Consider the following 13337-nt stretch of genomic DNA (forward strand, 5'->3'; position numbering starts at 1 on the left):
GTGGGTGCTGTGAGCGTGGACCCCGGGGGTGTGGTCTGGTCAGGACGGTCGGGGAGGCCGCCTTGAGAGAGCATCACTGGGATGGGCAGGACGGGTTAGCCTTTCCTAGGACAAACTGGGTGGGAAAAACAGCGCTCCAAGGCAGAAAGGAGAGCGGCGCAAAGACCCGCAGTGGGAGGACACGTGGGTGGAAGGAAGGTCGTGTGTCTGGGACTGAGAGAGCCGGGCCTGGGGCTGGTGCTGGAGACCACTAGGTGCCAACTCGGGCAGGGATGAGGCCAAGACTCCTAATCCCATCAACAATGGGAAGCCACTGAGAAGTATAGGTAGCAGGTGACCTGAAGCGTTCCGACGTGTGTAAAATCAGCTGGAGGGAGCCACGTGGCGTGGGTTCAGGTTCAGACGACAGAGGAGGGTGGCGCGTGGATTAATGTGGGGGCGGTGAAGCTGGATGGAGAGGAGACAGGATGTGGTGATGGACTGAATACAGTGGGTGGGGCGGGGATACGGAGAGGGGAAAGCATGTCCGGATGGTCCTAGGTGCCATCAACCAAGATGGGGACTTGAGAAGAGGACGGTGGCCTCGCTCAGCCTCAGCTCCCCTGGCTCTTGTGCGTGCACCTTCCCGAGGACCACTTGGAGGTGCCAGCACTGACACATCGCCCCGGTCAGTCCAGACCTCTGCTTGGATCACCCACAGGCCCCCTGGTGTCCCCCAGTGGAGGGAGAGAGGCACAGCCAGACAGCAAGACCTTGACGCTGTGGCTGCTACTATCATTCTGTATTGTTTTTGCCAACTTCCCCACCCCCTCTGGTGGGAAGACAAGAGGCTAAGGATCAAGATAAGGACTAAAAAAAGGAGCTATCGACTTGGCAAAATAGACTGAGGAGTTACATGATCGATCAATCATACAGTGTTGGAATTGAAAAGAAACGTAGCAAAAAAAAAAAAAAAAAGAAAGAATAAAAACACCTCTTCTAGAGCAAATTTGACAGCTGTTAAAACACCCCCTGCTTCAGCATTTCCAATTGCTGGGAGCAAACTGTCTGAACTAGCCGCCAGCTCCATTGTCAGAGGGCTCTGATAGCAGGAGATAGGGTTTTCTTGTGTTCCCTCGGAGCAACTTCCACCCATTGGTCTTGGTTCCATTCTCTGGAGGCAGAGCAGGTCAATGTCCCTTTTAAAATGTGATGCCCAGAAGGCGACACAAGACTCCAAATGTGGCCTGATTCAGTTAAAGCCCTGTGGGGAATTTAGAAGGGGGGAAAAATAATAAAGCCACTGAGTTAACCAGCTAAAAAAAAAATGACAGTCATAGAAAGTGCCCATAAGCGGAGCCTTAGAATCATAAACTAAAAGGAGCCTTTGAAAATGCCCAGCTGGTCCCTTTCCCTGAAGAGATCACACCTAAACCCATCCCATCCAGAGAAGCTGACCTATTTTTTTTTTAACATCTCTAAAAGCAAGGGTTCCACGGGTGTTTATTGCAAGAGGCTTCTTACAAAGCAATCATTGTCAAATATTTTCAAATCAGTGTTTTCTAGAAGACTAGAAATGTTTTTACATTTTCCTCTCTTGCTGTTATCTCTCCAACCACATCAATTGTCTTGCTAACGAAGCCGCTTATTGTATCATTTTCCGGGAGTGCATGTTCTTCTGCTCCTTCTGCTTCTGTTTTAGTTCTTACTGCATTAATTAACCACACTTCCTCTATTATTTCCCTCTTTTTTGTATGGCATCCATGCTCTTTATCCTTATATTGTTGCGTAATGCTTGGTGTGATGGATGTGCTCTCAGAATTGTGTGCAAGTCTAATCTTTGTAAATTGAGTCTCTTCAATTAGAAGTGCCTTCCGAATGCACTTCAAGTGTCATTATTTTGAGGCTCTTCGTGGAAGGTGGCTTGGGAGAATAGGGAACTCTGGGCCCTTCGGAGCCAGAAAATGAAACCACCCAGCTCTGGGGCTGCTTTGTACAAGCTGTAGCCTGTAGCCTGACTGGTTACTTCATCTATACGAGCCTTGTTTTCTAATCTATGAAATGGAGATAATAATGCCACCTCAAAATGTTGTTGGAAAAAATAAATAAGCAGAGCAAAATTCCTGCAGCCAAGGGAGGAGATACATCTGCTCCCTTCCAAGTGGAGAATCATTTTTTAAAGTGAATAATCTTAAAAATCTACTTTGCAAGGTCAGATGTTTCTGATCGCAGCCTTAGCGCAGGACGCACGTCTGCTGAGTTCGCTCTCTGACTTAGGAGGCTTCTAGCAAACCCCGTCCGGGCGTCTCCCCTGCAGAGCCCACCCTGTTCTGACAGACCTTCTCACGTGGCCCATAGCAGAGGCTGCTACCTGCTGGGCTCCTGACTGCTTTGCCAAGTCTGCTTCGACCCAGCATGCTTGCGTTCTTGAAGCTTAAGTCACATTCCTCTGCCCTGACTATCATCTACATGTCTCCTTCTAAATATCTTTACCTGCCCTTTTTAAATGTTATTTGGGTCTTTTTGGTTCCCAAAGCTCTTCCCCAGAAGAGTGGGATTTTGCATTTGCTTGAATCACCCATCTTTCCTACCTGACTTTGAGTTCCTTGAGAGGCCATGGCCACAGTCCAAGCACAGTGCACGAATGAGGGGCTAGCGACCCTCCCTGGAAACTCTTTCTGCAGCCTGATACCTGGAGCAAGTCACTTCAACTCTCCACTTGTTATCTGTGAAATGAGGAAATACCATAATGTCAGTGGTTTCCAGGCTGGAGTTCCTAGTCCTTAGGGAACCACAGTGGGAGAAATAGAGAAAAGGAGAAAATTACTCTGAATGTTTTGAAGAGTTCGAAAGAAAGTGTACATTTACTCAGTTAAGGCTGCACTGGTTCGTGTAAACACTGTCCCTTGATCTGATACCAGTTCTGTCTGGTGTCACAGGTACAATCACATTGCTCAGTGTGTGCATCAGTCAGGATTCTTGGTTGTGAAGAACAGAAACCAAGTCTGATTGACTAGAGCAAACAATAACTGCCCTGGAAATTTGTCGGCTGGCTCTAGACAAAACAGAAAGGCAGGAGGACCAGGCTATGGAAGTGGACAGAAACCAGAGAAAGCTGGGCGATGAGGTGCTCAGCTAAGTTCCCAAAGGAGCAGCCTGGTGGGGGTGCCACTGGACACCAGACGCTGACCTGCTGGAACCACCCCACTACGGCACAGGATCTGTTGCCCAGTGGGGTGACTGCCAAACTATGGTGGCTGCTTTGTATCACTCAGTGCAGATGCAAAGTCTCAGGTGAGAGGATCCAGTTAGCTAACCTTAAACTTTCTGTGTCCAGCTGCTGGAGGACAGGGGTACTTGCTAGATACCTGCCAGTATTAGGTCTTGAGAGACTCTATTCTATTAGGAGAATTTCCCAAATATAGAAAGAGGACAGCCCCCGAAACAGCAAATGTCCTTTATGGTTGATAAATGTCATGATGAGTATACCACTTAGGACTTAATCAATGGGGAAATTTTTTATTTTGAAACATAGGAGCCATAAAAGAAGAAAATAATGAATTGGCTTGATGACTTTAAAAAAAAAAAATTGACCAGAGTAGATGTCTAATGTTACTTTCAAGCTTAGGTGCCCCCTGCAGGCAAGATAGAGAAATAAGAACTGAACTGATTTTTCTCAAACTTTGTTTCAGCAAACACAGTTGTCCCTCAGATCTGAGAGGGATTGGTTTGAGGACCCCCTATGGATACCAAAATCTATGAAGACTCTAATTCCTTATTTTATAAAATGGTGTAGTGTTTGCATATAACCTACACACATCTTCCCTTCCACATACTTATAGATTACTTATATAATACTTCCAGATTACTTATAATACCCAATACAGTGTACATGCTATGTAAATAGTTGTAAATACAGTGTAGATGCTAAGTAGTTGCCAGTGCAAGTTTTGCTTTTTGGGACTTTCTGTAATTTTTTTTAAAAATAATTTTGATCCACGTTTGGTTGAATTCATAGATACAGGACCTGTGGATATGGAGGGCTGACTGTATATGCCATTAAAACCTAGATTTTTTTAGAATTAATCGCTGCTCAGGAATAATTAGCCATAGCTGATATTAGGTTCTGCTACATATAAGAGAAAACAAGAGGAATACGGAGTTTTCTTTTACATTAAAGAAATCTGCTGGGGGAGGGTATAGCTCAGTGGTAGAATGCTTGCTTAGCATGCACGAGGTCCTGGGTTCAATCCCCAGTACCTCCATTAAAATAATAAATAAATAAATAAATAAATAAATAAAAACTTAATTATCTGCCCCCAAAATAAAAAATAAAAAAAGAAATTAAAAAAAAGAAATCTGGAGGTAGGCAGTCCCAGGGTGGTATGGTGGCTTTAGTTCATGAACCCATGCCTCTTTCATTTTAACTCTGCCATCCTGAGTAGTTCAGTGCTTTTATCCACAAGGACACCTCCTCAGGGTTGCTGGAGCTCCAGCCATCATGTCTACATTCCAGACAGGAAGTAGGAGGAATAGTGAAGGGACAAAAGGCAAAAGAGTGCATATAAACTGTCTGCCCATCTTAAGACTTCCTGAAAGTTGCAGTTAACAATATCTGCTTACATCTTATTGACCACATCTAATTTCAGGACAGCCTGGGATGTATATGATCTTTTAGCTGCTCACATAGCCACCCAACTATCAAGTGGGCGACTAGCAGCCTTTGCCTCCCCAAGGAACTCTCAGGATGACCAGGGGCAGTCAGAGGTCTAATCTGATGGCCGTTGGCTCTCTTGCAGCAGTTAACTTTATGGGTATCATCTAAGGCCAAGGAAGCCTCAGGGGGAGAGACCAGCACAGATGCCTTAGGAGCTGTCTTTCTGAAACACCTGGAAGTTGGTTATGGGTCCTTCCAGGATCTTCCTAGAGAATAACAAAAACAGTGAACATTTGTGGAGTGTTTAGCTTCTGCCAGGTACTGCATGATGAACTTCATCTTCACCATCTCACCTCATTCTCACAGCCTCTCCATGAGGTAAGGCAAAATTGTGCCCGGCCTGCAAAGGAGGAAACCACGGATTAGCTGGCAATAAATATCTTGCTTGATCACAGTTAGTATGTGGAAAGCCGGGGTCAAAACCTGGGGCTGTCTGACTCTGGGTGTGCTTCCATTTCACCCTGCTCTTTTAAAAGATTGCAAAGCTCCCAGCTGCTGCAAAGTCAGATTCTTAAGAACACATTTGCATCTTTTCTCGGTTGCTGCCTTAATTACACATAATAAAGGTATTTAGTTATAGAAGAAGAGCTGATGAGCCTGTACTGTAATAAAAAGCTCTTGCCAAGAGCTGTTTCCTTTGTCAGGAGAGAACTTGCTCAAAGACAGTGGGAAGCCGTGATTCATTCTTATGCCACAGTGTTACTACGAGAAATTCGGTTCATCGGGAGTGGCTGTCGCAGAACTGTAAGCTGAGACAGGCGTGCTGCAACCGCCACCGATGCCCGGACTGGGAAGTGGCGACAAGAGAAGACCAGCGCCGTCTGTGGCAGATTTATCAGGGTCCACACACTTTGTGGGCCGACTGCCTGTTTTCGTAAATAAAGCTTTAATGGGACAGAGTCAGGCTCGTGCGTTTGCAGCTGATTTACAGCTGCGTCCACACGACAGCAGCGTCCACACGACAGCAGCAGAGTAGGGGAATTTGCCACAGACACCACCTGGCGTGTGAATCCTAAAATACTCTCTGACCCTTTACCACCCCTGGCTTAGAAGGCAGGAGTTTGGATAGATCAGAGGACTCAGTCCTACCCTGTTTGGGTCTCTCTCTGGGAGGGTGTGCACTGACCCTGCCCTCTGACCCCGTCCAGGGCACCGTCACCTCGCCCCTTCGTGACTGCTCCAGCCTACTTCCTGCCTTCCTGTGTCCCCGCTGCCCCTGCAGTCTGCTCTCCACACTGCAGCCTTTTCTTGCCACTGCCTCCCTCCAAGCCCTCTGAGGGCTTCCAATTCATGGAGTCAAGCCCAAAGTCCCCAGAGTGACTTGCAGGACCCTCCATCATCTGTCCACTGCCCACCGAGTTCCTCTCTGAGCTGTCTGCTCCACTGGCTCCCTCTGCCCGCTCTGTCCCAGCCACACCAGTCTCCTTACCTAGCCTTGAACTGCCAAGCACCGTCTCCACTCACAGCCATGGGTGGGGAGCCAGCCCCAAAATGACTGTCTACATCTGTGCCTCACAGCTGGGAGGCAGCAGCCCAGGCAGACCCTTGGCATTGCAGGGTGGCCTCGAGACTGGTTCTCATTGATGGAACGTAACAGGAAGTGGCCCTGTCACTTCCACCAGGCGTGCAGGTCTTAAGAGCTGTCTGTACCTTCTCCATTCCCCATCCACCCCTTACTGGGGAGGGCCTCAAGACTGTTGGAAACAGGAAAGCCACAAGCTAGAAGGCCGCTGAGTCTCTGGACCCAGATGAAGACTGCCCATCACCAGCAGCATAACATTGGACTGAAACACGATAAGAAAACATTCGTTGTGCTACACTTTTATTGTAGAGTTTTCGGGTTTGTTTGTCATGACAGTGTAACCTTGACTAACACAAGGTCTTTGCACTTGCTGTTCCCTCTGCCTGGAAGGCTCTTCCCCAAATATCTGTATGGCTTTCAACTGCTTTCAGGTCTCTGTTCAACTGCCATCTTATCCAAGAGGCTTTCCCAGATGATCCTAAAGGGAAGAGCAACTCACCTGCCACCCAGCACTCTCCACCTTGTCTGTTTTGTTTTGCTCAACACCCACGGTCATCTTACAGAGTCTCTGTTTAGCTTGCTGTTCAGTGTGTGAGTTGTGTGCCGTCTTCCTCACTCCACTAAGATGTGAGCCCCCACTTGCCCTGTGGCTTAGCACAGTGCTTGCCACAGCACAGAGGCTCAGTAAATGTTTGATGAGTGAACAAATGACAGACCAACCATCTCAAGGACTGTCTTCCTGACTAGATACACAAAGATTGATGGGGAAAAGAATAAGGAGCAGATGGCGGGGTAGGGGGGAAGATAGGCTGATATGGTAGGATGATTCCCTTTGCAATTTTTAATATAAGTAAAGTGGTATTTGATGTCGGAGACAATGCCCACAGCAGGCACGTGGAGCCCTGCCCCCACAGGGGTGTGGGGCACGGGCGTAACACACCGTGAGGGCTGCTCTGTCACAGGGATGGGCATCAAATTTAGCCTGGGGGTCAGGGGAAGCTTGCCAAGGGAGGCAACACCTAGAAGGAACAGGCTGTGAGAAGAAGCCAGAAGAGGATTTCCAAGCATACGGGAGACCAGGAGACGTGCCACAGCCTGGAGGGTTTGAGGAGCCCTGAACCGTCTGATGCGGCATGAACTCAGGGACAGGCAGGGAGTGGAGGTAGGGGAGGGCCGAAAGGCCTGTGGGGCCAGATCATGAACAGACTTGCTTGTTATGCTAAGCAGCTTGAACTGCATCTTGAAAGCGATGGGAAGCAGGCAAGAGAGGGCTAAGCCTGAGAATGGCATAATCAGAGGTGTGTTTTATAAGGCTCTTTCTGGCAGCCACCTATAAAATGGGATTGACGAGGGCGTGAGATTAGAGACCAGGTGAGGCAAATATGTGATGTCCTGGAGTGGTCCAGGATCCCAGTGCCTCGCTGCTGCTGCAAGACAACACAGACCACATGGCCTCGCTCTAGCCAATGGGAGCCTGGGAAGCTGCTTCCACTTTTCTTCCTCCCTGTGCCAGGTGAGGGGGGTGGGTACCATCTGGGCTCTAGGAAAAGGCCGTGGTTTCCAGCAGTGGCATCTCTGAATCCTTGTTGAGCTCTGCACTCTACCTTCCCTCACTATCCAGCAGGGACCCTGCTGGGATGGCTGACCCTGATGAATCACTGCCACAGACCATTGCCCATGAATAGGCCAAGGGCACTGGGGTCCAGCTGAAGGGAGGATATTTGGGAGGCCCCGGGATTTTGGGTCTGCCATGTTGGAACATAAGTGTTTAGGGCCTTGGCATCTGAGGTGTCCAGAGGGGAGATACTTAGACCATATAACTGCATTTCAGATGAGTGGAGTTGGCCTTCTCCAGTTAGGAGAGGCTGAGGAAGACAAGGAGAGGTCAGCAAGCGGTAGCAGGAGAGCTTCTGAGACTCTTGGTTTGCTCCCAGGCACTTGGTAGCTTCCATGCGGCAGCATCCACACAGCAGCAGAACTCAATATGTGCATTTCCATCACCTCCTGAGCTCACCTACCCGTGGAGCACTTGCTGAGGATTGCGGGTGCGATGGGGAATGGGAGGATGGTGGATGGGGTCTCCAGGGTGTGCAGATAATTCTTGGAGCTGAGCAGTGAGTGAACCACAGGGGTCACGGCTTCCAGCAATGACTCTTGAAAGGAAGGGGAGGGTCAAGTCAGCCCTTATGTCTCACCTGGTTTGTGCTGTGAGAGAACATTCTGCATTTGAGGAGCTTGGAAAAGTCACGAGGCTGGAGTGAGCAGCACAGGCAGTGGGTGTGTGAGTGAGGTCAGAAGCCGAGGATGCCATGTGGAATGTTTGACAAGTGCCTGAAACAGGGTCTTACTGCCCAGGACTGGCTTTCACAGCTCTCTCTGGCCCTCGTTATGTATGGGTGGCTCGGGGCATTGAGTTAGATGCTCAGAAGGGCCAGCAAGCCATGCAGCTGGGTAAAGTGGGCAGGGGGTGACTGGTCTCCATCGAAAGGGGGAGCCGCCTATCATCTCCAGCCATTTGTTGCCCTGGGGCCCTGGGGCCCAGCGTCATCAGATCTTCTGATTCTTTAAGAAAAATGCAAGATGCAGATTCTTATCAGATATCTCTTCTATCAGTCACCTTTTCTAGGTTAGGCTGTAGTAACAAACAGCCCCCAAAACATCAGTGGCTCATAGCAGTAAAGGTTCATTTCTGTTCCTGTTACATATCAGCAATGGGAGCTTTGCTCTGCGTGTCTTCTTGTTCAAGGATCCAGGCTGAAGAGCAGACCCCATCCTGGATGTGCTCCCAGGTGGCCGAGGGAGCTTCGGCTCACACCCCATCCACCACGGCAAGGCCCCCGGCCAAGCCTGAGCAACTGGGGAGGAGGGCGAATGCCCACCCGCCCCCACCTCCCACAGGGAGACACAGCCGTTCACACGGCCACTGGTGGGAGGACAGAGGACAACTGGGGCAAGAATACCGTTGGTCACATCCCTCTTTTTAAAGGTTGGCAACTGCACCAAAAGGGTCATAAAAGCTGGGTGGAGCCAAACAAACACAGGGAACCACAGGCCGTGAATTTACAACTTCTCATTTATAGGGTCAGAGATGGAGTGAACAGTCGTGCTCTCTTCCTGAACCACAGACACCGGCTCAGAATCCTGTGAGCTTAGTAGTCCTTTCAAAAAGAGAAAAATGGTTATTATGCCTTCACATTATGGGTGACTCTATACTGGCTCCTCGCAATCACTACTTCCTTTTATAGATGCTCGTAGATTTCCTGTAAACAATTCTTTTCATAAATTTTACCCAGGATCCAGGTTGCTTACCATTTGTGGTTTTCAGAACTCACCGTCTTCTATTTTTTGCATTCAGGACGTATGTTACCAGTCTTGTTCTCCCCAGAACTCAGCCGTGACATTTGCAAGACCTTTTGGCACCCAAGGGTTAAATGGTTTTGGGCCAAGAAAGTGGACTCCACTTCCAACAGTAGGAAGCTCTCCTGCATTCTCTTTGTTATTTCTTTGTAACAGGTGTGTCCTGGGTGAAGCCAAGACCGTCCATTTTCTTTGTAAATCATGTAGGTAGGATCTGTGGAAGTTGCCATTCACACCTGCATCCATCTTTGTCTGGAAGAAGATGGTGAGTTGACTCCATCTGGATGGTACATCCTTGGGTCACACTTTGTGGGTCACTTTGTTACATACCCATGTAAGCCAGGACCCGGTGTGTGCTCTTTGGATTAAAGTCGTCATTAATCTGGATGTGATTTAGGTTTGGATGATTAATGTTTTGTCTTAGTAGTGTATGTTTTGGTCTATGACTGAGCCTGAGCTAAGTCACTGTGACCTTGCTTTCAGAGAAGGGGAGAAATATTTCTTAACGCTGTATGAAAGTAGGTGAATTACAGTATTTGATTATTCTTGCAGAGTTGAGAGTAGATTTTCCCTGAGCAATTGTTTGTCGGGCTGAGACCCAGAGGACTGCAAGGGCCATTCAGGTGGAGTATTGACCTCTCCTAAAAGAGGCTATGAAAGAGAACCAAGGATGCTCGGAGCAGTGGAACCGGGGTGGACCGATCCTGTCCTTCATGTGACGTCACTGGAAACTGATGGCCCCAGAGCCTCTCAGACAATCACGTACTGATGGGACCATCCTACTGGTCACTGCAGGATAAGATTGCGGGCCTGGCATGGGGGCTGGGTTTTCCAGGGGAAGGCATATGCCATCACCAATCAGAGAGAAGAGCAGATGCTGGGGCAGGAAATGAGCACAGGGAGGCTGGCCCTTTCTGGGCCTTGGTGGGGTTGGGCTGGAGTCCTGTGCTGGCTCCTGGGAGCCCTGTAGGGAGACAGTGCAGCTTGTCTGTGGAACACAGAGCCTGGCCAAGGGGTGGCACCAAGCCGTGTGTCCAAAGGCCATGTCCACCCTGGTGTGGGGCTGCCCCTGCTGGGAGAAAGGCGCTCCTTGTTCTTCATACAGAGCTACTACCTACTGACCAGTGGGCCCACAGGGCTGTGCCCACCAATTGGGATTTCCTTCTAATGTATCCACCCACCTTGCGGGAGGGCAGAGGGGACACATTTTTTCTGTGTCATCATCAGCCCAATGAACCCTTTACTTTCTATGAAGGCATCTTCTGCATACAAAGGGATGGCCTGCTCAAGGTGGGTACTTTTGTTGTAGTTTATACAAAAGCATTCCTAAATCTGGGCCTGAGAACCCGGAAATTAGCACCATCTTTTCACTCTTGGTAGTTACCCTTGCCTTGTTCTTTTAGTTTTTTGGAATGTGCCGTAAAGCCTCGCTGAGAGTTAGAGATTTAATGAGTTCCAGCTCTACGTCAGGAACTGATCTGGACTCTGGGGATGCCTAAGTGGGAAAAACAGAACAGACTCCCTGCCCATGTGCAGCTTGTGTTCCAGAGGGAGAATTGTGTGGGCTCAGTTGTGCTCGGGAGATTGAGGAAAGGCTGTGTCTTCCCTCTGATGCTCTGGTGGGAGGGCAGAGTGGGGCCTGGGGGCCCTCACCCCGAGGCTTGCCTGGTGGTAGCCTCGGTAGGACTGGCTGGCGAGAGCCCGCAGGGGGCCCGTCTCTCGAGTATCATCAGCAGCAGGCAGAGATTTGGCAGGGAATACAAACACTCAGAGCCTGGCACCCTGGGCATCTCAGAAATAGCTGAGGTACACCGTGAGAGGGCTGAATCCTGCAGGAGCATCCAGGTACGGAGCGGGTATGTGAATCTGCTCGTAGATTTCCGTGTGGCTTCCTGCCCACTCAACGGTGTTAATTCTGCCTTTGCCAGTCTGAGCATCAGTCCTCCTAGCTGAGAATCTGGAAGGAAAGAACGAGTTGGGGGTTCTGCTATCTTGCTATCATCTGTCTGCAGAATACAAGTCCCACTTAGCCTCCCTTTCCTCTTGAGCTCTCTGCTCGCTGAGAGTCTCTGCTCCCAGAGACCTCACCACCCTTCTCCGGACATTTCTAAAATCTGCTTTCGCAGCATGTTCAGGGGCTTCGTCTGGCTGGGCCCTGGATGTCACTAGCTTGTGAAGTTCAGGGAGCCGTTCTTCTCCTTTCTTTCCTGAAATTATGAAAGATGAAACTGTCAGCAGCTCGAGGAGACCGTATAAGACACCCTGGCCTAGCGGAGTGAGGTTCCTCACTGTCCCACCACCCCCACCCCATCTTGCTCTCTGCCACCAGAAGGCCAGCTCCGGCCGTGGGGCCTTGAGGGCAGCACCACTGCACGTGGGCAAACAGGTATGAGAGCGCAGCTCAGCCGAGCGGGTACCAGGTGGAAATCCACGTGAGCCTTTGTGTCCTGCAGCCACCTGACCACTCGCCTCCTCCGCAGCCCGGCTGAGGCGCTTCTGGCTTCCGCCCCTGGCTCCTCCCTCTACCTGTGTCTGACTCTCATGACTCTGTCTCTAGATTTGACTCACTCGTGTCACATGGCTTCTGCCCTTCAACTGACCTTGAGCCTGGATTTGTCTGTTCTTGAGTCGGTTCATTTTGTATCTAGTGTAGCTCCTGCTCCCGTGTGCCTGTACCTGGCTGCTTCCTGGCTGGGCTGGCTGTACTCTCAAACCCTTGATCCTTGCTTCCAGAAGCTAGCTGTGCCCCCTGCCCCAGCCCAGCACGCGGACTTTGATGCTCCTCAGAAGCGTGTCATCCGTTTCTTACATCTGGTTTCACAACCAGAGCACATGCCACCATCACGTTCCCGTCCCTCTCCTCTCTTCGCACTACTCTCTCTACCCTCGTGGCGTATGGATATCCAGGCAGGTGCGCTCACACCTGTGTGACACTCGCTCACTTTTTACTCCCTTTCCTACCAAAAGAGGAAAGAACTCTCCATTGCTGCCACCCCTTCCCATCCCCCAAGGCTAATGAAACAAGCGCAGGCACATTTGTCTTCCTGAGCTGAGTCTCAAGGTCATCTTTCGCAGGATCTATTCTCTCTACCCTGAGGTACAGACTCCAAGTTGGCACATTTCACTCTTCCTAGTTATTTTGTTCCATTTTTCTTGTTGTTTCCATGTCTTTTAATTTTATCAAGCCCTATAGTTTTGCTGCCTCAGCTGGTGCTTTAACACATCTTTGTTTTAAAAATGACATATATGTGTGTGTGTGTATATATGTGTGTGTGTGTGTGTGTGTATATATATATATATATATATATATATATATATAAAAACTGAATCACTATACTGTACGCCAGAAACTAACACAACGTTGTAAATTGACTATACTTCAATAATTTTTTTAAAATGACAGAAATTCAATTCCAACAAGCTTAAGCACAGAGAGAATTTGCAGACTTGTGTAACCCAAACAAGGAGGGCAGGAGCAGTGCTGGGATCAGTGATGACTGGTCCGGAGCCGGAAGTTCTCTGCACACTTCCTCAGGCTCTCCTGCGGGCTGCAGGGCAGCGCTCTGCCCTTCCAGGGGCTTTCCTCTCAGCAGCTCCAGGCTCACGTGTTCACAGCTCTACCATAGGATCGGGAAGGGCTTGTTTCTCAGTTAGAAAAATCCTTGAAAGTACCAGGTTGGCATCTTGGGTGACTGGGTCATCCCTGAGACCAAGAACAAAACTGGAAAAGCCCTTACAGAACCTCATCTCTGGGTGGCAGCC

General features: G+C 49.4%; 1 long non-coding RNA gene across 3 annotated transcripts in view; it reads left to right on the forward strand.

Annotated features, from left to right (window-relative positions):
* Positions 1-13337, forward strand: part of LOC106729018 — a 40581-nt gene that overhangs the window by 10155 nt on the left and 17089 nt on the right. For all 3 annotated transcript variants that reach the window (XR_004322597.1, XR_004322596.1, XR_004322598.1), the window contains exon 4: positions 9732-9840. This is a non-coding gene — a long non-coding RNA (uncharacterized LOC106729018). The remainder of the gene's footprint in view (positions 1-9731; positions 9841-13337) is intronic.

The sequence above is a fragment of the Camelus ferus genome, chromosome 9 (genome assembly GCF_009834535.1).
Source record: "Camelus ferus isolate YT-003-E chromosome 9, BCGSAC_Cfer_1.0, whole genome shotgun sequence".
Classification (NCBI taxonomy): Eukaryota; Metazoa; Chordata; class Mammalia; order Artiodactyla; family Camelidae; genus Camelus; species Camelus ferus.